The sequence below is a fragment of the Helicoverpa armigera genome, chromosome 2, assembly GCF_030705265.1.
Source record: "Helicoverpa armigera isolate CAAS_96S chromosome 2, ASM3070526v1, whole genome shotgun sequence".
NCBI classification, from domain to species: domain Eukaryota; kingdom Metazoa; phylum Arthropoda; class Insecta; order Lepidoptera; family Noctuidae; genus Helicoverpa; species Helicoverpa armigera.
Window position 1 is genome coordinate 8,960,253 of NC_087121.1, and position 21,902 is coordinate 8,982,154.

A 21,902-nucleotide genomic window follows, 5' to 3' on the forward strand; every position below is an offset into this window, starting at 1 on the left:
CAGTAGCTTAAGCAATTTTTGCACTTTCTTTGCAGACTGTTTTTATACGTTAAGTGAAATATTAATACGTTAATGATTGGTAAAGTTAGTATCGTAAATGATTTAAGCTGATTGACACCCGTAACTCCTCGTAGGTTCGAGACGAAAATCAGCGTCAGGCAATTATCTAAATATATAAAACTCAAAGGTGACTGACTGACTGACTGACTGACATAGTGATCTATCAACGCACAGCTGAAACCACTGGACGGATCGGGCTGAAATTTGGCATGCAGGTAGATGTTATGACGTAGGCATCCGCTAAGAAAGGATTTTGATCAATTCTACCCCCAAGGGGATAAAATAGGGGATGAAAGTTTGTATGAAACTTTGTCAATTTTAAACCGATCGGACTGAGACTTTGCATGCATAAAGCTACTATGGCGTAGGCAACCCTTAAGAAAGGATTTTGATAAATTCCATCCCTAAGGGGATAAAATAGGGGATGAAAGTTTGTATACATCTTCTTAGATTTGTACACGCTAATCTTCCGAACTACTGAACGGATTTCAATGATTTTTTCTTTGTTGTATCAGTATTAAGCCTGGTCAACATATAGGCTATAATTTATCTTCGAAACTTGAAGACCTGATGCAGAACTCCTACAGACCAACAAAACTATTAGAGATACAAAAATGGTGCCATGGCAAAAATTGTTTCATGTGATGAGCATTTTCAGCTGAGATAATAAATTTTAAGATCTGGAACACCTGATGTGGAACCCCAAGAGCCCAGCTTCTCTATACCATATACAGATATGATGTTTTAGCAAAAGTTGTTCAATTTGATAAGCACTTTCTATGGACTTACACAAATTGAAGATCTAAAACACCTGATGTGGAACTCCAGGGGCCCAGCTAGACTATAGCATATAGAGGTATGACGTTTTAGCAAAAGTTGTTCAATCTGATGCACTCTCTATTGACGTATAAACATCGAAAATCTGGAACACCTGATGTGGAACTTCAGGAGCAATACTACACTTGAAATGTATAGAAATGAATGTTATGAAATAGGTATGGTAAATCAAAAAAGTAATTAGTCCGTCTTTTAGACACGTATTTTTCTTTTCTCTCTCTCACAAACAAATAATAACGAAGATACAACAACGCTTGAATTCACTGCTTAGTACAAATTTTACATACCTAGACGTGGCGTCACGAGCCCCCACTCTCCGACTTTGTTGCGTTATATCTCATTATTATATTGTATGTCTCTTCCAGACCTCGGGACTATAGAATGCCAAGAATGTTCAATGACAGCCGGAACCTACAGTTTAACATCCCCTCCAAATGACGGTCATTGGTATCCAAAATATACGTAGAAAGTACATATGAACTTAGAAAAGTTGCATTGGCAGGCACTTGCCAGACCTGGAATCAAAGACGCACGCTCATACTTGAGAGATTGGTTCTCTACCCACTAAACCACCACGACTTCCACTAAGTCACCACGACTTTGTCATCTATTTAATGTTTTTTTACGTAATAATACTTGTGTAATATTTTTGCCACACACAAATGCGGATTAGAATCACTACTTTTATCCCTATGGTCACGTCTATTGCGGTTCAGTTCTCAGCGTTTTGTTTAGTCTGCTGTGCTTTTGCTGTTAAAGTACAAAAATTAAGTATATAGAACGTTTCTCTTCGGGCCCTTAAAATTCAATATCAGACTATTTAGATCTTTGATTTTGCTGACCCCGTAGTCGCTGGCATAAGGGACAGGATCCGCGTACGAAGTCGCGGGCAACAGCTAGTCTGACATAAATGCTGAACTGGAGTCTGTTCCTGTACAACAATTTTCATTTAATTTTCTGTTCATTGGAACTGTGTTCATAAATGTTTTATCTTTAGGTATTTCTCTCCTCTCACTTTTATCGGTTTCAAGTCTGAAAATATTATTTCTGGAATTTACAGGGTTTCTTAAGAAATAGGTTATCTTTTTGATAAAAATCTGTACGCAAATGTATTACAATATTTAGCACAATGGACAAAGGTGAATGACTCTTCCAAAAATGGTCGTTCTTTTCTATTCACGAAATATAATAAGATATATTATTGTACAAGTAATATACCTTGTGGTGTTCTATGAAGCTTTACTTGCCTATATGAATAAAGTATCGGATTTCTGTTTCTGTAACGTCAAATTGAGTTATGTGGGAAACGTCGTTGAACTTTTACGGGCAGTGTTCCGACGATTTTTGTTATTATTTGATGCCATGTACGTAGTTTTCCAAGAAGAGGTACTTTTGTATGATAAAAACAAAAAAAAATAGGTTCTTATATTATATGTAATCAAAATCAAAAAGCATTTATTCAAAACAGGTTGAAAACAGCACTTTTTAAACGTCATAATTACAAGAGACAGCTCGCTTTCTATGTGTAATTGTTTTGATATAGTTTTAACATTTTAAGTGCGAAAACAAATAAACTGATCAACGTGAATTAATGTGTAACAAAAGTTGGTACTGTTTGTGAAAAAATACCCAATAGACTGGGAACCGGTGAAACCACTGGGAACAGTTAGTAAAGCTTGATTTGCACGAAATTTGATTTTCTTTTTTTGGTGTTTAAAACATGACTATCTAGGTAAGTATAAACTGAATCTATTGGCATTACTTTTGCTGCAAAAAGCAAATAATTTTGGCAAATAATACAGTGAATTTTGCGGAAAAATCTGTAGTAATCCTAATTAGGTTTCATATTGTAATGTTACAAATTATAATACCTATATTTTATTTTTATTGCCATGAACATATTGTTGCACTCATTCAATAAATTATTTTAATTATCCTTTGTTCTTTCAAATTATATTACCGACCAACCTGTTTACAAATATTTATGACATCAGTACAATTCAAAAATAATAAAACAATTGCCATTCAATTTCCAATTTCAAAATTCCGTTATAATTTTTCTGTTGTTAAAAAATCGATGCAAAAGGTCATAGTTAAAATTAGCTGTCTTCCCGCGGCTTCACTCGCACCCCGGAAAATACTGCCCGTACCTGGATAAATGTGGCCTATATGACTTGGAAATAAATTATGTAGCTTCCTGTCATTTTTGTTTTTCAAAACAGTTATTATTAAGTAAATTCTGTGGTTTCCTGTAATTGGGGGAACACAGCAACCGGTTCCTATGTATTTGTGTTTAATGTAAGTAAGTGATCTGTGTATCGTCTATTGGAAATCACTGATTCAAAACGCTTAGGATACAAACTAACATTTTTTTAAAATATTCCTGTGTATTATTTCAGTACCTACCCATAGAAGTATAGACCGTATAAAAGGATAGACTTGATAGTACAGATAACATAATTTTAGATAGAACTATCTACATAACATACACAATGTGTTTTTGAGCAATAAGACCGCCTATTGTACTAACACATATTTGTTTGTTATGTCCTTGTCCATGTTTGGCGTACAATAAAGAATATTCTATCTATCTATGTATTTTTCAGTCTAAGGTCAACAATAATCATATCGTACTGATTCTGTTTACTACCGGCATTAAGACAGATGGCATCGCCCTTAATTGAACAATCCCGAATTAATTAATGTAGGCAAGTTAATTGAACAATTAATTGGATCCACGTAGGTTTATTGAAATAATTGCTCAATAATAATTTCGATTAAACTGTTACCTATATTTATTGACACGTTTCTCGGTGGGCGAAGGTAAATAAATATATCCTCATCATCATGACTCAATAGAATATATGGTTAAGCTGCGCTCGAAGTGGTCCTTGAAAGCCGATTTCGTCAATGTTTCGAAGGACACATTTTTGAGAATCACGGCTGTCATTAACATCAAATATAACATATCTTTAGCAGTAGTTATAGCTAAGTATGGTGAACTAGTCTTAACAAGGCATGTCGACTTGCCCGATTAACTAGGTTGAGAGGTCAGATAAGCAGTCACTACATGTAAATACAGCAACATCTGGCTAGACTAGAAGCCGGCCCCAAAATCGGTAGTTGATGAAGGTTAAACTGATGATAATAATTCTTCAACTTCTAATACATATATGAATACATACAACTCTTCTACAATATAATAGCATCTGCCTAGCCTTTACCCAATTTTGATTGACTCAGTCACAACACACAATCAGTCTTAGCTTTTGCAAAACCGTCAGTTCTATATCAACAGCATCCCACAATTCTTTAGTTGGTACAAAAATAAAGCAGCCACAATATTGTGCATGGCTAACCGCATATAAATGTTCTTTTTGTTTCAATGCTTTTTAATTCGAAACCGCAAGATCGCACCATGAACCAACGGGCGTAACAATGTTTTTGTTTCAGAATTCTTCAATTTTTCCCCATTGCAAGTTAGAGCGCGCGCACACTACAAAATTTTAGTCGGCTGATAGTTGGTTTGGGCTCATGATGATTTCGTCCTAGCCGATTACCGGCAACGGCGGCTGTTCTCATGTAAGGAGATTAACTTACTGCGCAGGACATATTACAGTACACAAGCATTTGCGCAGACACAGGTTCCTTCACTCTCATAACCCGATGGGAGGGCAATCCGACACGACTGGAAAGAGATCAGGCGCAGGATCGACATTTACGTGCTCTCCTATGCACGGGTGAATCAATCACCAACTTCCAGGCTCCGGGCTGCTTTGTGAAAGTTTCGAAAACCCACAAAGCGATTTCGGACCGAACCAGCAATCGAACCCATAAATTACCTATTTGATTTGTTATATTATTTAGTTTCGGCTCATAAATTAGTATGAATATGAATGGAAGTACCTACACATGTAACAACGATCAGGTATTTTTCCGCTATCAGACCGACTAGAAACTTCGATTGATATCATTTCTTTAAAATAAGTATCTTTTTCCTACCAAACAGGCCGACTAAAAGTAGTTTAGTGTGCGCGCGCTCTTACAGTTTGCTACAGATTTTCACTCTAGTTTCAAGCTTGCGTTGTTTGTTCCGTCAAAAGGAAATATACGAAAGCTGTATGAGTAGGTACATACAATTTTCATGTTGCAACGAGTTTAGACGTAAACAGTTACACGGAGTATGTAGGTTCTGTTTTACTTTGTAAGCAATATCCTTACGTACGAGCTATATGCTGGCGTTACGAATTGCAATGTATTTTTGTTCAAGATTGGACTGATTTTGTTGATGTAACGTTGGATACCGCCTTCTTCTTAATTTTAATTTAAAAAAGGCAAAGTTTTCAAATAAATAGGTGCTACCCACAACGACTTTCATCGAATATACAATGCATTAGAATCGTAGCTTACGCTGTGATTATAAGATAACTAATTTGACTTGTGTAAAACAATCATCTAGCTCAAAATTACATCAACAAACAACACACAATTTTAACATTCACCCAATAAATTCACAACACAAACTCAAATTTCGTTACAACCAATTCCATCAAAATAATCTTGATCAATCATCTAGGCTGTTATTTAGGCATCGATGATAGGAGCAACTACCAATACATGTTCTAATCCACTTATATTGTGGTAGTCTGAGGGTAGTCTATTGGCAATAGAAGTGACGGATATGTGCCAATAGGAGGTAGGGTAGTCAATAGCTTGTCATTAAAATGACAGTTGGCGTGGCATAGATTGTCATTTGTTTTGGGTATAGACTTGAATTTGGAACGTGACAAAGATTGTGTGAAACAGATGAATGTCGTGTCTTTGTTCTGTCTATGGTTCTGTCATATATTTCAAAATAGTTTTTAATCTCTACTGTTCGCTTTTAAAATTGTTGCTGCCCAAAATAGTTGGACTATGTTTCAGAATTATGCTCTGTACGACGCAGGTTTTGGATAAGACTAATTAACAATTGAATATTTTTTAGCATAATTATGAGAACAAATATCAGGAAGATTGCACTACGCTGGTCATGAAAACGTTTCATCATTATCAATTTTCTTGGTTATTGATCTATTGGGTAGGTATACATAAACACAATCAACTATAATCTATTACTGTCACTAATACTACTTTGTTTTGCCAACCTATCACTATTAGTTCAAGCACACGTCATAACATTATTATAGGCTAATAACTCAACGTTAATAATCTTGAGCATCCGTACTGAATTACATACCGTAGGCCGAATATAATAATTAATTATAACTGGCCTTTTCGGAAGCTATCGCATATAATCCGTGAAGGCCTGATAGGTGTTCCGAGCCCGTTGAAAGCCGTCATAGACAAGCTCTGTGATTTATAGTGAGGTGACGTTTTGAGAGATTGGTTCTAGGATCTGTGGTACTGTTGGTAGTGTAGATGCTCGGTGTTGGTGATTTAGAACGGTTTCAGACTGGCATTTTAAAGGTATGGTATGGTATGAATTCGTTTGCTTTTGTAAGCTCCTGTAAGCGCTCTTATATAGGTGCAACATGTGGCAAACACTACTTTTTCCTACGCTCTTTTAGAGGTTTTACAACCCATCGATTGAACAAGCCGAAAATATACGAGCGAAAAAACGCTTGTCTCTTTTCGCCGTTTCGCTAGCTCAAATTAGCTAGCTGAGTAGGATATATTATAGTGCATGAGCATTTGCGCAGACACAAGTGAAAAGGACAATAGCCTTTGTTTTGATATTTGATTAGTAATATTAATGAGATGGTTTTTCGAAGATCGAGACAGGTGGGTCCTGTTTTTTTTCCGAGCCAAGAAAAATCATAAATATTTTCGTCTGTCATCGGTGTAACTACCTAAATATCGATGACAAACAATGGTTAGGAGGATAAACAATAATCTAGAATACAATAGCATGAAATTGATATTTGGTCAAAGGTGAGCAATGTCCAACACTTCTTGGAAGATGTTATGCCTTAGTAGAGGAGTTCATTGACCGCTGATCAAATTATTCCTGCCTGAGATTTGATGTTTGCGTGTTATGTTTATCAACTGTTAATCTGAGTGGTTTTAATACAAGTTTAACTAGAATAATGTAAAACTTTATGGAATTATCTCGTTTAAACAAACACGATCAGAAATTCCGATTCATAGGCGTTCATTTTGTAAGTTTATTTCGTCAATTTTCGTCGTGGTTAATACCTATTTATGATATAGGTGCCTTAAAAGTATTATCTCAATTTAAAAATGAATAATAAATCATCCCATTCCAAAAGTTTTCTCCACTTTTATTTGCAACTTTAAACTCAGAATCAACGAACACAACTTTGCGAATTCCAGCTATTTTTACCCCAAACAATGCATTACGCATTTAGAAGTCACGGTACATAGTTTGACTGAGAACATTTCAGAATTCTGGATGAATAGAATTTGAAAACAGTTTTAATTAAACAAAACACACGCGACTCGGTAAGTAGACTTCGTTGTTTCTGTTCTGACTTCTGACAAAGCTTGATTCACTGAATTTGAAATACTGAATAATTTAGCTGGTGCCTAGGACTGCGGTTTATTTTCTAGGATGATTGAAAGGCGTGGCTAAGTAGGGTTTTCATTAAAGAAGTAGAATTTTATTAGGTGAAGTAAGTAGGAGCATGCTCTTTTTATTTATTTAGCCAATGCTGTCTCGTTGCTGGGCAAAAGCCCCTCTTATATTTTTCCATCTTTCTCTGTAAGTTACTACAAAAAAAAAACCGTTAAAACGGAATGAAATCGTTTCATGACGATCACGTCTATTATATTATACAGTAGAAGGAAAATGTTTTTATTTTGTGAAGCTAAGCTCCGAGTAAAGTTTACTTTCGGGAAATATTTCCCGCTGTGAACGCTGAGCCTAATTATTCACGTTTATGTTGCTTTAATTTTAGCTACGAAAAACGCAAGTGCCGTTAAAGTGCAGTTCATATTACTTCATAACTTACACGAATACGCACTTACATAGGAACCAGGACCAAATTACTTCTGAAAACTTAAAAACCCAAAGTAAGAAATCGGAAACAATCTTTTCTAGTCGCTTTGTCTTACAGATTCTAAACTTACCTATATCATTAGAAAGCTCAGGATTTGCTTTAGAATCGTTACTCAAAAAATCCCGTAATTTACTGAAAATCGTTTCAATTAACCAGCGTAATTCACATTTACCCAGTGACCAATATTAGAACACCATAAAAATATCCCGTGGTTGCGTCTCTGCGCAGTTGTGCCGCGTTGATCCTGTCCCGAACATCAGAGAGTGTCAGTTAGTCGCGTGGTTCCTTCGACGTCGCACGTGCGCCCGGGACGCACCAACACCGGACTACCCAATCGCGTATTTCACGTGAACGTATGATTAAACTTCAGTGCTAAAATGTGAAACTTTAATACGTGATATGGTTAATGATGTGCCACGTTCATTAGTGTGGTGTGATTTTCAATTGAATTTTGGTTTCAATGAAAATTAATTAAAGACTGGCTGGATTTTCCTAATTAATTCCTGTGGTTGAGGTACGTTAATTGTGTATAGATTTAGACGAATTCACGGTTTAGATTAAGCGTTTATTCGACAAGATTTTAACTAATTTCGGAGTAAATTAAAATTCACCGTCGTCACTGTGTTTGGGCTTATCTGATGGCAAGCAATAACGCGAGGGACTAAAGCGCCCTTTTCCTTTGAATCAAAGAGACCCGAGCTATTTTTGGAAATGTCATCTGGCCACTGGAGATGATATTTCCTGCAAATAATGAACGCAATCAGTCATATCTGAAAGGAAATAATTATGTGAATGTTTATCTTGAGTAGTCATAATTAATTATTTTTCCAACACAAAATTTTTCTCTTTTGAATGTGAAGTTCAAAAATGGTTATCTAAAATTCGTTTTAGCGTGGGGTTTATTTTAGATTTCCATTAAATTAGGGCAGTTTCAGGAATTCCTTAACGCTTGAATGCGCGATTGTTCGGCCAAAGCTGGGGCTTAAATTTTGCGTAACTTGTGAGGCGTGTTAATTTCATAACACAACAATAATTCTTATATAACTTAATCATTATTTTCTATTGAATACACAAAATAAGGCTGCTTATGGTTCTCAGAGGGAATTTCGGATTATAATTGACTCAGATTATAACTTTTGATTACCATTAATCTGAATGAAAATCTTAGGCCTATAATATTCTAAATCTTCAGTTTATTTCAAATTGGAGGAGTTTGAAAATATTATGTACTTATAAAATGTTTTTCATTTAATTATAAACTTAAGATCATTCGTTTATTAGAATGATAAATACATCGTAAGTTATTGTAATGTATTTATTATCATTGCGTACCTGTAAAGAAATGATCAAGTCTTATTTAACCTCGTCCGACAGGAACTACTTACTTCACGTACTAGGATAAAACGAAACATTTTCTCAGACTTTGGACTATCTGCATAGCAATTTCATTAAAATAAGTTCAGTAGTTCTGAGTGAAAGTGCGACAGAGATAGATATTTTCGCATTAATAATATTAGTAAAGAAAGTGTTGGTAGGATACTTGTAAATAAATTTAAGCTAAGCTAGGCTTTTCTAAACTAATTTCAAACTTAATCAGAATCTGATTCTGATTTTGATTCAAACGTAAGATTTGTTTAAAATTTTCCTTTGACTGCTCTTACCTGCTGTTCCATTGATTGAAAGCATTTAGAGATTCAACTCAAATACCGACATGAACAAATTGCAAAATTATTGAAGTCAATTTAACGGATTTCACGTTTCAAACAATTAGGTAACATCATAAACAATTTTATTACGAAAATCATTATAAAACTGTTCCTTTTTCATACAAATTAATTTAGACAGGAATGAGGTTTGACACCGTTCCAGGACTTGTGGCAGGCCACAAACCGAGATCCTTCAAACGCAGACACAAAACCGCGAGAGTGTCATGATGACACACGAGCTGTGATGTGCCAGTCATATTTCAAGTATCACTGTGTGGCATGCCACATTACCGACACGTCATGAGTGTTGAGTGCCAAGCGCGTGTATTGCAAGTCAACTTTCTCGATGCTAAAACTATCATACTTACGACTTAATTATGGATCACTTACTCGTACTTTTAGAACTGATGGACGCACTCTGAGACATTTAATGATTACTTTAGCCGTTCCTCAGTGCAAAATTTCTATGAGAATCTGTCACTAAGGACTTAAGTAATCATTAATGTTTCTGAGTGCGGGGGTGAGTGCCCTGTATCAGTTCTGCAGATCGACTTTTTTGATGCGTAAAGTATAATACGACTTAATTAAGTAGCATTTGATTTTAGAACAGTTTTGTTAATAATGCTGTCATTGGCGTTTGGTTGCATTATAATCGCGGTAACTCACGAAATAGTAAACGTTATACTCCGGCATTTCTAACAAAATTTTCGGTAAGATGCCTACTAATTAGGACTTAAACAAAATAGTGTGTTTTATTAATATTTCATTATAGAACTTTTGAACTTATTTAACATGCCATGCTCGTAATGTCTATTATCATATTTCAAATTAATATAATATTCTCAGCATACAATTCTTCATTAGGCAAAGTTAGTTCAAAAGGCACTAATTGAATTTACCTTTATATTTTACTTTGCACCATACAATAAAACTGGGTGTCACCTGAAAGAAGTTATCTGTCTGTTTTATTTCACTTTTTACAACACTTTTATAATTTCATTTCACACGAGCAAGCCTGGCTGTCTCATCATGAGAATTATCTTTTATCTTATGAGACGGGAGAAATAGGAGACTGGGAATTTTATACTTTTCATTCCTAGGAGATAAAGCATGAAGGAGTCTTTTAGTCGTAAATACATATAAGGATAAGCAGAATTGTGAAACAGGACTGGTAAAGATAGACTTTTATAAAACTGTTGTAAAAAATAATGGAGCACTTCCAAGTGTTACTCTAAATGAAGATAGGTAGTTTATTTCCCTTCTTGCCTAAATGAAAGTTGCCTTGTTGGTTTACATAATTAAAGCTCCTATGTTTATTCCAGTAGATGTTATAGACGGTATTTTTTTCTAGGACGTAATTATTTTAGGACACGATTTGTTTTTGAATGTGGTCTTCTATTACTTGTCGTCAATTATTTTTTAGTTAGTTTACGATTATCCTTATCATCTCCTTATTAGTAAAATATAATATGGTACACTAACTCTCTTTATGAACTGTAATGTAGCTCCGAAAGAGTTAATTGTTTCTCGCCACAACTTAAATTAAATGTGGTCTTGCCTAAAAGGTAAGCATTTATCATTCATAGTGTTCAAAATTTCCTAATTGGACTATTCAAGTATCAGTAACCAACTTCCCAAATTGTCTCTTTACTGAAAATTAGATCCTTGCAAACTTATTGCTTTAGAACATAACACGTAATAATTCAACCGAACTTGTAAATTTCGCGGAGTTCATAGTTCCTTAGTTTACAATGTTAATGGGCCTCTTTGATAAATATTCGAAGACGACACGATTGAACTTCCCAATGTTCAATTTAGGTAAAAGGCAAATTACGCAGTCATTCACTCCACTTGGTTCACTCAAAATGTTGGTTTCACAGTGACGAATAAAAAACAGCTTTTCACTCATTTGTTTTTCGATGTCCAATCACTTAAAAGCTTTGGGAACAATACTTCTGAATTAAACAATCTGTAACCGAACCGAGACATATCGGAGTAGGAGGACTGAGTTTAATCATGGATTTGTTCACTGAAGTGTGGTTAAGCTACTGTCAATCAGTCTTGTAATTGGATGGGTGGTTTGCGGTTCACCGTATTTTCGTACAGTCGGCTATTCTATTACACTCTGTTTTTCCTTCTTCTGTTTTTTGTAAGAAACATTTTTGGTATCAATTTGGGCCCAGTTTTTTACAAATGAATATTCTAATTTTAATTTACGTTAACTTCATTATATGTTGGACAAAAAGAAAAGCTAGCTCTCTTGGGTATATCATAAAAATAACCTAATTTGTGTGTCAGAAATTGAAACTCTATAGGTACCTAGATAGTACATATTACATAGGTAAGTAATAATTACAGCTTACGTGCGTAATATGTAGAAGCTTAACTATTAGCACAGATTCACAGAGAACGCGTACAATAAGCTTACTAGTTGTTTAAATCAGTTCAGACTCCTTTGTAATTTGGTAAACTTACCGTATCGTAAAAGAGACTCTTCGAGCACCTAATCTGAATATATGTTTTAATGATATAATTAGTACATTTGTGACTGTGAGTAATTTTTTTATGTATTACTAGTTGCTTTTCTGAGGTTTCATCTACGTCCTGGGAGAACTTCTTCCCGTACCCGAATAATAATAATATAGCCTATATAACTCGAGAATAGAATAAAAGTATAGATATAAAAACATTACCATCTTTAAGTACCAAATTTGGGTAAATTGTAAGTTATAACAGTGTTAACTATATTTCCAAAGTACATAAAGTATGCTCTTACCTAATTGATAATGATTTAAGATGATCTTAAATTCAGATATAAAAATAAACAACTGAGTGGATATTACAAGTATTTTAATAAAAAAATCTTGCTTTCAGAACTATTTGACATCTTGAGCATTATATATCATCGACTAGTCTGTAACAAAACAAAATAATTATTTTTATCACATTTTCATACTGTATTTTTGAAATTACTTATATAGATGTATATGTAACAACAACACATGTTTTTAAAGTCGTGGTGGCCTAATGGGTAAAGAATCAACCTCTTAAGTGTGAGGACGCGGGTTCGATGCAACTTTTCTAAGTTTGTATGTGCTTTCTAAGTATATCTTAGAAACCAATGACTGCGTTTCGGATGGCACGTTAAACTGTAGGTCCCGGATGTCATTGAACATCCTTGGCAGTCGTTACAGGTAGTCACAAGTCAGTAAGTCTGTCACCATTCTAAGCAAGGGGTATTGGGTTGCCCGGGTAACTTGGTTGAGGAGGTCAGATAGGCAGTCGCTTCTTGTAAAGCACTGGTACCCAGCTGAATCCGGTTAGACTGGAAGCAGACCCCAACATAGTTGGGAAAAAAGGCTCGGAGGATGATGGATGATGCTTATATTGCTTCAACTAAGATATCGAAACATTAAATAAATAACCATACGGGCTTATTTGCCTCAGAATTCTGACATAATTTCATTAAATATAACAATTAAAACAGATACAAAATCTAGAAACAATTTTTTTTATTTGCTCCTTTTTTGCAAAAGAATATATAAAGACCCTGCAAACTTCGTATCGTTCTCTGGACCTCTACAAACATTTTAAAAGCAAAATTCACTTAATTTTTATACGCCTATAAAATTAAATCAAAATACACGCACCGGAAGGCAGTGATTCTCAACTCGTACATAGCCAGGTGGACATTCACTTGCTTCAATTGGACCAGCGAAAACCGTCGATGCAAGTGCAACAAGCATCAAACAGAGCAACAAATACACTTTCATGTTTACACACTTTGACTTTAACTCAAATGATATGGATATACGTCTGTGGCGGTTTATATAGGTTTATCTTCTCATAATATTCATATTATTATCAACAAACCGGCCAAATGTGAGTCGGGTTCACGCACAAAGGGTTCCGTATCATTATTCTGATATTTATACAACGAGCAAACATACCACGATGGTTGTATTTTTATATAAAATATTTATTATATTCTTGTCTCAGCGTTATTTTTGTTATAGCAGCAACAATAATACTTTCATAAACTGTTAATATTTCAACTGTCTAACTATGCCAGTTCATGAGATACGGCCTGATGACAGGTGGACGGACGGACGGACAAATGGGCAGTGAAGTTTTAGTTGCTTCCGTTTAACCCGTTCAGTACGGAACCCTAAACACCTTTGACCTTAGAAAGATTGTGTTGTTTATACCAACTTTAAGTGTTATCTGCGGGAAAATCCTTTTTCGATCTGCAGTAATACTCAGAGTCGGTATACTAATTACCAAACAAATATTATTTCGATTTTATAGTAGGCATTTTACTCAGTTTTTGTTTTTTATATTATAAACAAAAACTAATCTTAGTGTTCATTTCGGAACATATACCACATTTGTACGCTAATGTTTGTCAGTCTCTTAAATAAAATGCATAATGCATTATTAAGAAAGTACTTTAGCTTATTACTTGTTAAAATCAGTGTATTTCCTTTGTATTTGGTTAACCTACCTCATCTTCAGAACGAGGAAACAAGAACACTTGGACTATTCTACGAGTAATCTGAACGTGTTTTAATTCTGACATAGGCTTTTTGCACACATCTGGGCGACTCCAAGGGCGATACAGGATTAGGACGTGCAAAGGGAATAGGAATCGGGAATAGGATAGCTCTCCAATAGTAAATTAACTTTTCAAACAGGTTGAGTAGTTTCGGAACCTTAAGGGTACAAAAGGTAGAAATAAACAGAAAAATCATATTTATTGTATGTACTAGGATAAAATTAGAGGCATATATAGATTAGCATCTCTAAGTTTCAAATTTGGGTAGTTCATAACTTATAACAGTGATAACTCTATTTTTCCACAGTACATAAAGTATGCCGCCATAGCATAGGTATTAATTTAAGTTCATGTATGTGAACTTACATTTTGAATTAACAAAAAAAAAACAACTGAATGGGCATCAAAAGTATTTTAATAAAAAAACTTGCTTTCAGAACTATTTAACATCTTGAGCATTATGTATCATCTTCATAATCGTCCTGTAACAAAACAAAATACATTTTTATTTTATAATATTCTTATACATATTTTTTTAATGAGTTATATTTTGTTTATGTACTATAAAATATGTTTTATGTGACTTTTAGCTTATATTATGTCAACTAAGATATCGAAAATACCATATAACCATAGATTAAGACAACATAATTTAATGAAATAAGTATACCAATTAAAAAAGAAAGTCTAGAAACGAGTTTTTTTTATGAGTCCCTTTTTTGCAAAAGATTGTAATATAAAGATAACACATCGGGCCAAAAAAGATGCAGATATACCTACGCGAGACACACTTGATTTTCTATTGTTCGATAATTAGTTTTAGTTAACAGTAAAATGTATTACTCAAAACTCAAACTTAAAAAACGTCATACAGAACCAGTCAAAATAAAATTATATATTAACTTAATACAAGTTGGCTAGGATACAGAATTATACCTAAAAATACTCAAGCATTATAGTTATTATTGTTAGTAAATAATTAAATAAACATACACATACTGGAAAGCAAAACCCCGCATGGAGTATGTAGCCAGGTGGACATGCACCTGCTCTAATTGGACCAGCGAAAGCCGTCGATGCAAGTGCAACAAGCATCAAACAGAGCAACAAATACACTTTCATGTTTACACACTTTGACTTATAACTCAAATGATATGAATACACGTCTCTGGTGATTTATCTATAGGTTTATCTACTCATAATATTATCAACAAACTGGCCAAATGCGAGTCGGGTTCACACACAAAGGGTTCCGTATCATTATTCTGATATTTATAAAACGAGCAAACATACCACGATGGTTGTATAGTTATATAAAATATTTATTATATTCTTGTTTCGGCGTTGTTTTTGTTATAGCAGCAACAAGAATACTTTCATAAACTGTGAGTATTTCAACTGTCCAACTATGACGGTTCATGAGACACGGCCTGGTGACAGATGAACGGATGGACGGCTAAATGGACAGTGAAGTTGTAGTTGCTCCCGTTTAACACTTTCAGTACGGAACCCTAAACACCTTTGACCTTAGAAAGATTGTGTTGTTTATACTAACTTTAAGTGTTATCTGCGGGGAAATCCTTTTTAGGTATGCAGTAATTCTCAGAGTCGGTAGACTAATTACCAAATTTTAAATATTATTTCGATTTTATAATAGGCATTTTACTCAGTTTTTGTTTTTTATATTATAAACAAAAACTAATCTTAGTGTTCATTTCAGAACATATACCACATTTGTACGCTAATGTTTGTCAGTCATAAAATGCATAATGCATTATTAAGAAAGTACTTTAGCTTATTACTTGTTAAAAACAGTGTATTTCCTTTGTATTTGGTTAACCTACCTCATCTTCAGAACGAGGAAACAAGAACACTTGGACTATTCTACAAGTAATCTGAACGTGTTTTAATTCTGACATAGGCTTTTTGCACAGATCTGGGTGACTCCAAGGGTGACACAGGACTAGGACTTGCAAAGGGAATAGGAATCGTGAATAGGATAGCTCTCCAATAGTAAATTAACTTTTCAAACAGGTTGAGTAGTTTCGGAACCTTAAGGGTACAAAAGGTAGAAATAAACAGAAAAATCATATTTATCGTATGTACTAGGATAAAATTAGAGGCATATATAGATAAGCATCTCTAAGTTTCAAATTTGGGTAGTTCATAACTTATAACAGTGATAACAATTTTTCCACAGAACATAAAGTATGTCGCCAAAGCTTACCTAATTGATAATTATTAAGTTCAACTATGTGTACTAAAATTTTGAATTAACAAAAAAAAAAACAACTGAATGGACATCAAAAGTATTTTAATAAAAAAAACTTGCTTTCAGAACTATTTGACATCCTGAGCATTATGTATCATCGTAATAATCTTCCTGCAACAAAGCAAAATACATCTATTTTATTAAAGTTTATAATTTTTTATACATAGTTTTTAAATACGTTATATATTTATGTAACAATAAGATATTATGTTTTATGTGAATTTAAACTTAGGTATATAACGTCAACTAAGATATCGAAAACTTAAATCAATAAGCATACAGGCATATTTGCCATATATTTGAATTCTGATGTAATTTATTTAATTTACATATACCAATTAAAACAGATTACAAAGTTTTTTATGTGCTCCTTTTTTTGCAAAAGAGTGTTTAATAATCTGGCCAAAAATAATGCATTAACAGTAAAAAATATCAAAAAATCTTTCTTAGATGACAAAATGTTACTGGCTTTACCATTTACTGGCATTACTAGAATAGATGTAATTAAAATGTAAATAATATTGAATAAATGAATCCCCTTTGCCATTTCAGTTATTAATGTTAATAAAATTAAATCAAAATACACGTACCAGAAAGCAAAAGTTCCCGACTTGTATATAGCCAGGTGGACATTTACGCTCTAGTTGTACATATGGAAAAGCGAAAGCCGTCGATGCAAGTGCAACAAGCATCAAACAGAGCAACAAATACACTTTCATATTTACACACTTTGACTTATAACTCAAATGATATGGATATACGTCTCTGGTGGTTTATATAGGTTTATCTACTCATAATATTCATATTATTATCAACAAACCGGCCAAATGTGAGTCGGGTTCACGCACAAAAGGTTCCGTATCATTTGTTTGTTGCATCGGAGGGAGCCCCCTAAAATATTTATTTTATTCTTATTTCAGCGTTTTTTTTTGGTTTAGCAGCAACAAAAATATGACGGTTCATGAGATAAAACCTAGTGACAGATGCACGCACGGACGGACAAATGGACAATAAAGTTTTAGCGGGTCTCGAGTCTCGGGTAACCCTTTCAATACGGAACCCTAAACACCTTTAACCTTAGTGTGGGTCCACACTGCAAGCGCGGTGACTGGAGCATAGGCGGGCGCGGCGAGCGGTGGCGTTTGGTGGCCACAGTGAAGGCGCGAGCTCTTGTAGCGGTGTGACGTACATCAGGAGTGCAACACCTTGACTTAGGTATAGGAAATTGTTATTTTATTTCACTCCATAACTTTCTTGTTATTGTGCAATTATTGTGGTGTGGATGTTTGCTTTGCCATATCGGTGGTTTAGATTGAATTGCACTTATGAACGATTCAGTATTCACCGCCATTTTTCAGACAAACAAATATAAACGCACATACGCCGAACGACAAGATCGAACTGGTTTGTTACCCCCGCCGCCCGCGCATTGGGTCGCTCGATGACTAGGCCCGTAGTGTGGCCAGAACGCACAGATAGAAGCGTTTGAAACTTACGCTCGCTGACTCGCTCAGTCCCATCGCACTAGGCTTCCGCCTTAGTCACTTCAATATGGACGCAAAGGCGCGTTTCATATGTTTGATATTTCGCGCCCGTCGTCGCAACCGCGCTAGGCTCGCAGTGTGGACCCACACTTAGAAAGATTGTGTTGTTCATACTAACCTTAAGGGTTATCTAAGGGTAAATCCTTAAGAAGTACTTAATGCTTAGATTCGGTATACTAATTAATTACCAAACTCCAAATAAAAAACATTTGGAATTTGGATTTTATTAAGTTTTTATTATGATTTTTTATATTACAAAAAAAGCTTATCTTAGTGTTCATTTCGGCACATACACATACATTATGATAAAAAATCATGCTTCTGTAATGAATCATCACACTGCTAATTAAAAAGCATAATGGATTACTTAGAAAGTACTTTAGTGGAGTTTTTGGGGGGGTTTGGGCTCGAAAAAGGTTTCGATGGTTAAAGCATTACTGAATAAAACTTCTTCTTAAGATAAATGATATTTTCACTTAAACCTTCAAAAGTACTTACTTATTTCGTTTTGACACATTTGTTTCCTACTCTGACATAGCCTTGCATACACGAAAAGCGAGACAAAGAAGTAGGACTGACAAAAGCTATAAGAGCAGCAATCACAACAAACAATACTAGATACAGCTTCATGTTGATACTAAATCACTCAACACCGATATACACGATTATTGAATGACCAACTCCTTTTATACTTACTCCTACAGCCTTCAAAATTGATACCTAACTCATTTATCAATAAATACCGTATCTACACTACAATCATATGTTATTTTTAAATTACAATTCTTTATGCTAATTAACATATGTATTAAAGTCAAGTAGGTACCTATACTTTAGCTGTTCTTCCTCAAGAACGCGTCCAGATATAAAATTGAAAGTGATACTATATTCGAAGTCTATAAGGTTGTGGACAAACTACTAAGGTAAGTACATACAAACTTTATTTTTAACTTAACTTTTAATTATTTAAAGTATATCTTTGACACAATGACTATATGTGTGTCCTTGACAGTCGTTACGGGAAGTCAGGGGCCAGTAAGTCTGACACCAGCCTTACCTGTGTAAAGCAGAGATAAAGTTAGGAGTATCAATGTATTGATCAGTTGACAGCTGTCAGTTTTCAAAGGGAGAATTTCCGTTGTTTGTAATGACTGACTTTTATATGGTGTTCTAATTCTATTCTGTTTACTTTATTTTAAAATATTTTGATTATTTTTACGTATTTTATTTCTTTGTTTGTGCTAACCGACATGTTATAACTTATTCAAATAAACAGAAACATTATGTACTAGGGTAAAATTAGAGGAATATATAGATTAGCAAACCTAAATAAAAAAATCGGGTAATTCATAACTTATAAAACAGTGTTAACTGTATTTCCACAGTACATAAAGTATGCCGCCAAAGCTTACCTAATTGGTAACGATTTAAAATTAACAAAAAAAAAACTGAATGGGTATCAAAAGCATTTTAATAAAAAAACTTGCTTTCAGAACTATTTGACATCTTGAGCATTATGCATCATCCAAATAATCTTCCTGCAACAAAACAAAATGCATTTATTTTACTAAAGTTTATAATTTTTTATACATAGTTTTTATATTAGTTATTTGTTTATGTAACAATAAGATAATATGTTTTATGTGACTTTAAACTTATATTACGTCAACTAAGATATCGAAAAATTAATTCAATAAGCATAAAGACATATTTGCCTCAGAATTCAGACATCATATTTAAATTAACCAATTAAAACAAATACAAAGTCTAGAAACGAAGTTTTTTTTATTTGCGTGTTTTTGCAAAAGAGTAGATAAGCATATAAAGATGTTCTGGTCAAAAAAGACGCATTAGCAGTAAATATTATCAAAACATATTACTTAAAATGTTTCAAAATGTTACTGGCTTCACCATTTCTGTTACTAATAATTATAAATAACTGAGCTGACCCCGCGAACTTCGTATCGTTTCCCTGGACCCTCTATAAATATAGAATCTAAATCGCTTCAGCTATTCTTGAATTTTAGTCAGACTAACAAAATTCACTTAATTTTTATACGCCTATAAGATTAAATCAAAACACACGTACCGGAAGGCAGTGATGCCCGACTTGTATATACCCAGGTGGACATACACCTGCTGTAATTGGATCAGCGAAAGCCGTCGATGCAAGTGCAACAAGCATCAAACAGAGCAACAAATACACTTTCATGTTTACACACTTTGACTTATAACTCAAATGATATGGATATACGTCTGTGGCGGTTTATATAGATTTATCTTCTCATAATGTTCATATTATTATCAACAAATCGGCCAAATACGAGTCGGGTTCACGCACAAAGGGTTCCGTATCATTATTCTGATATTTATAAAAGGGTAGTATTTAAACGCAAATCAAAAAATATCCTTTTTCTATGCAATAAGATTCCGAATTCCCATCAAAATTACTGATTGCACAGCAAAATATTCAACTCAAAATATCACTAAACACACTACAATTTATTTTCGCAGCGTACAGCGATTTTTCCTAAAGCAAAAGCTTTTTCATCAATGCACAGCTAATAATCTTAATGCACATTATACATGTTAACTCTTTTTCTTTTAAATATAGCTTCTATTTTTATATTATTTACAGCAGTTTTTCAGAATGAAACAGCATTTTATTTGTCTCAGTCATCTTATTATTTATTAATTACGGCATAATGAGACCAGCAAAAAAATATAAAATTAAATACAAAATTGTAATTTATTGAATTATTAAAGCGCGTCTTGCTTTCGCGGGGCGTACACGTTTCCTTTTTTGCCCTAATAATAATAGGCAACATTTTTAGCTTCTGCAGCTGGCGCCACGTACTTGAGTCGGATCGCAAGTCCGATGATATGCTTGCATATACATACTATAGTTCTTTAAAAAAATAGGGCTGGTGCATTGTCAGTCATTGTCAGTATTTCCTTTTGGCATACATTTCATATAAGTAGTCATTAAAAGGCTACTACTATAATATCATATTTCAGAATGTTTATAGTCAGAATCATCTTTTGGCATAGTTTTGGAATTTTTATTTTCCTGTAAGAAGCATGCAAACAAGCCTGAAGCATGAAAGCAGGCATGCAGCATGTAACCAGGCATGCAACATGGAAGTAAGCATGCAACATGCAGCAAGCATCACTTCTGTCACGGCTCCGGCGCTTCGTGGCTCCGGCGGTCAAATGCGAGCTTATCGTCGCAGATGATTTTCACGCTCACCACCGCAGCTTCGGCTTACTGGCCGGCCGAGCCGGCCAGCCTCAACCGCGTTGGCGAGCGTTAAAATTACCTGCTCCTCAGCTCGCAGGCCGCCTCGCCCCTCCGCGCCTACGCGGTTTTGAATTGCACTCTAGGGTAGGGCAGACAAGACTACGTGGAGTCGGTTTTGCAGCGATTTGTTTTCGTTACTAGCTTCAATTTTTAATACAATATTTTTTAATTGAACTCTATCTTACTCACTCGCGCCACTCTGCACTCCAGTGACGAAAAAGCGCGCGAAGCCGCGAACCTTTTTCAGTTAATTTGTTCTGTTTTTAGAAATAATGCAATGTGACAGGATTTTTTTGTTATTATAATCATTTAATTTGTCGAGCATGGCTTCTTGAAAATTAAGACAAATATGATGAACAGGTTTTGTTGTACTTACTGGTTAATATGCGACTGGGATAGTTATTTTGCTATGAAATATGGAAAATTTGCTGTGCAGTCAGTATTAATGCTATGTATGTAGTATTTTTGTACAAGAATAAATTTAAGTGTATTGCATTATAATAAAAAAAGCAATGTCATATTGATGTATAATTTCGAATTATCTGCAGTTTGAGTGTTGTTAAACATTTAGTTTATTTGTAGTGAACTAAGTTATTTGATGTAAAAAA

At 34.4% G+C, this 21,902-nt stretch overlaps 1 protein-coding gene and 3 long non-coding RNA genes across 5 annotated transcripts in view; 1 reads left to right on the forward strand and 3 right to left on the reverse strand.

Annotated features, from left to right (window-relative positions):
* Positions 1–8,169: 8,169 nt before the first annotated feature.
* LOC135118158 (uncharacterized) overlaps positions 8,170–21,902 on the forward strand; it is a 96,106-nt gene continuing 82,373 nt past the window's right edge. Inside the window, exon 1 of the mRNA XM_064039361.1 lies at positions 8,170–8,430. The gene's annotated coding sequence lies outside the window, so the exon portion shown is untranslated. The remainder of the gene's footprint in view (positions 8,431–21,902) is intronic.
* On the reverse strand, positions 12,456–13,448 carry LOC135117778 (uncharacterized). Its single transcript, XR_010277163.1, has 2 exons — positions 13,273–13,448; positions 12,456–12,536 (listed from the first exon to the last, which is right to left on the reverse strand). It is a non-coding gene; the product is annotated as an uncharacterized LOC135117778 (long non-coding RNA).
* On the reverse strand, positions 14,575–15,345 carry LOC135118887 (uncharacterized). The gene is made up of 2 exons (XR_010277830.1): positions 15,177–15,345; positions 14,575–14,659 (listed from the first exon to the last, which is right to left on the reverse strand). It is a non-coding gene; the product is annotated as an uncharacterized LOC135118887 (long non-coding RNA).
* LOC110378829 (uncharacterized) lies at positions 16,277–20,266 on the reverse strand. 2 transcript variants are annotated; one of them, XR_010277389.1, is made up of 3 exons: positions 20,083–20,254; positions 19,406–19,531; positions 16,277–16,404 (listed from the first exon to the last, which is right to left on the reverse strand). It is a non-coding gene; the product is annotated as an uncharacterized LOC110378829 (long non-coding RNA). The 2 variants fall into 2 exon arrangements; XR_010277390.1 differs by lacking the exon at positions 16,277–16,404 and adding an exon at positions 16,475–16,560 and having other exon boundaries at positions 18,492–19,531; positions 20,083–20,266.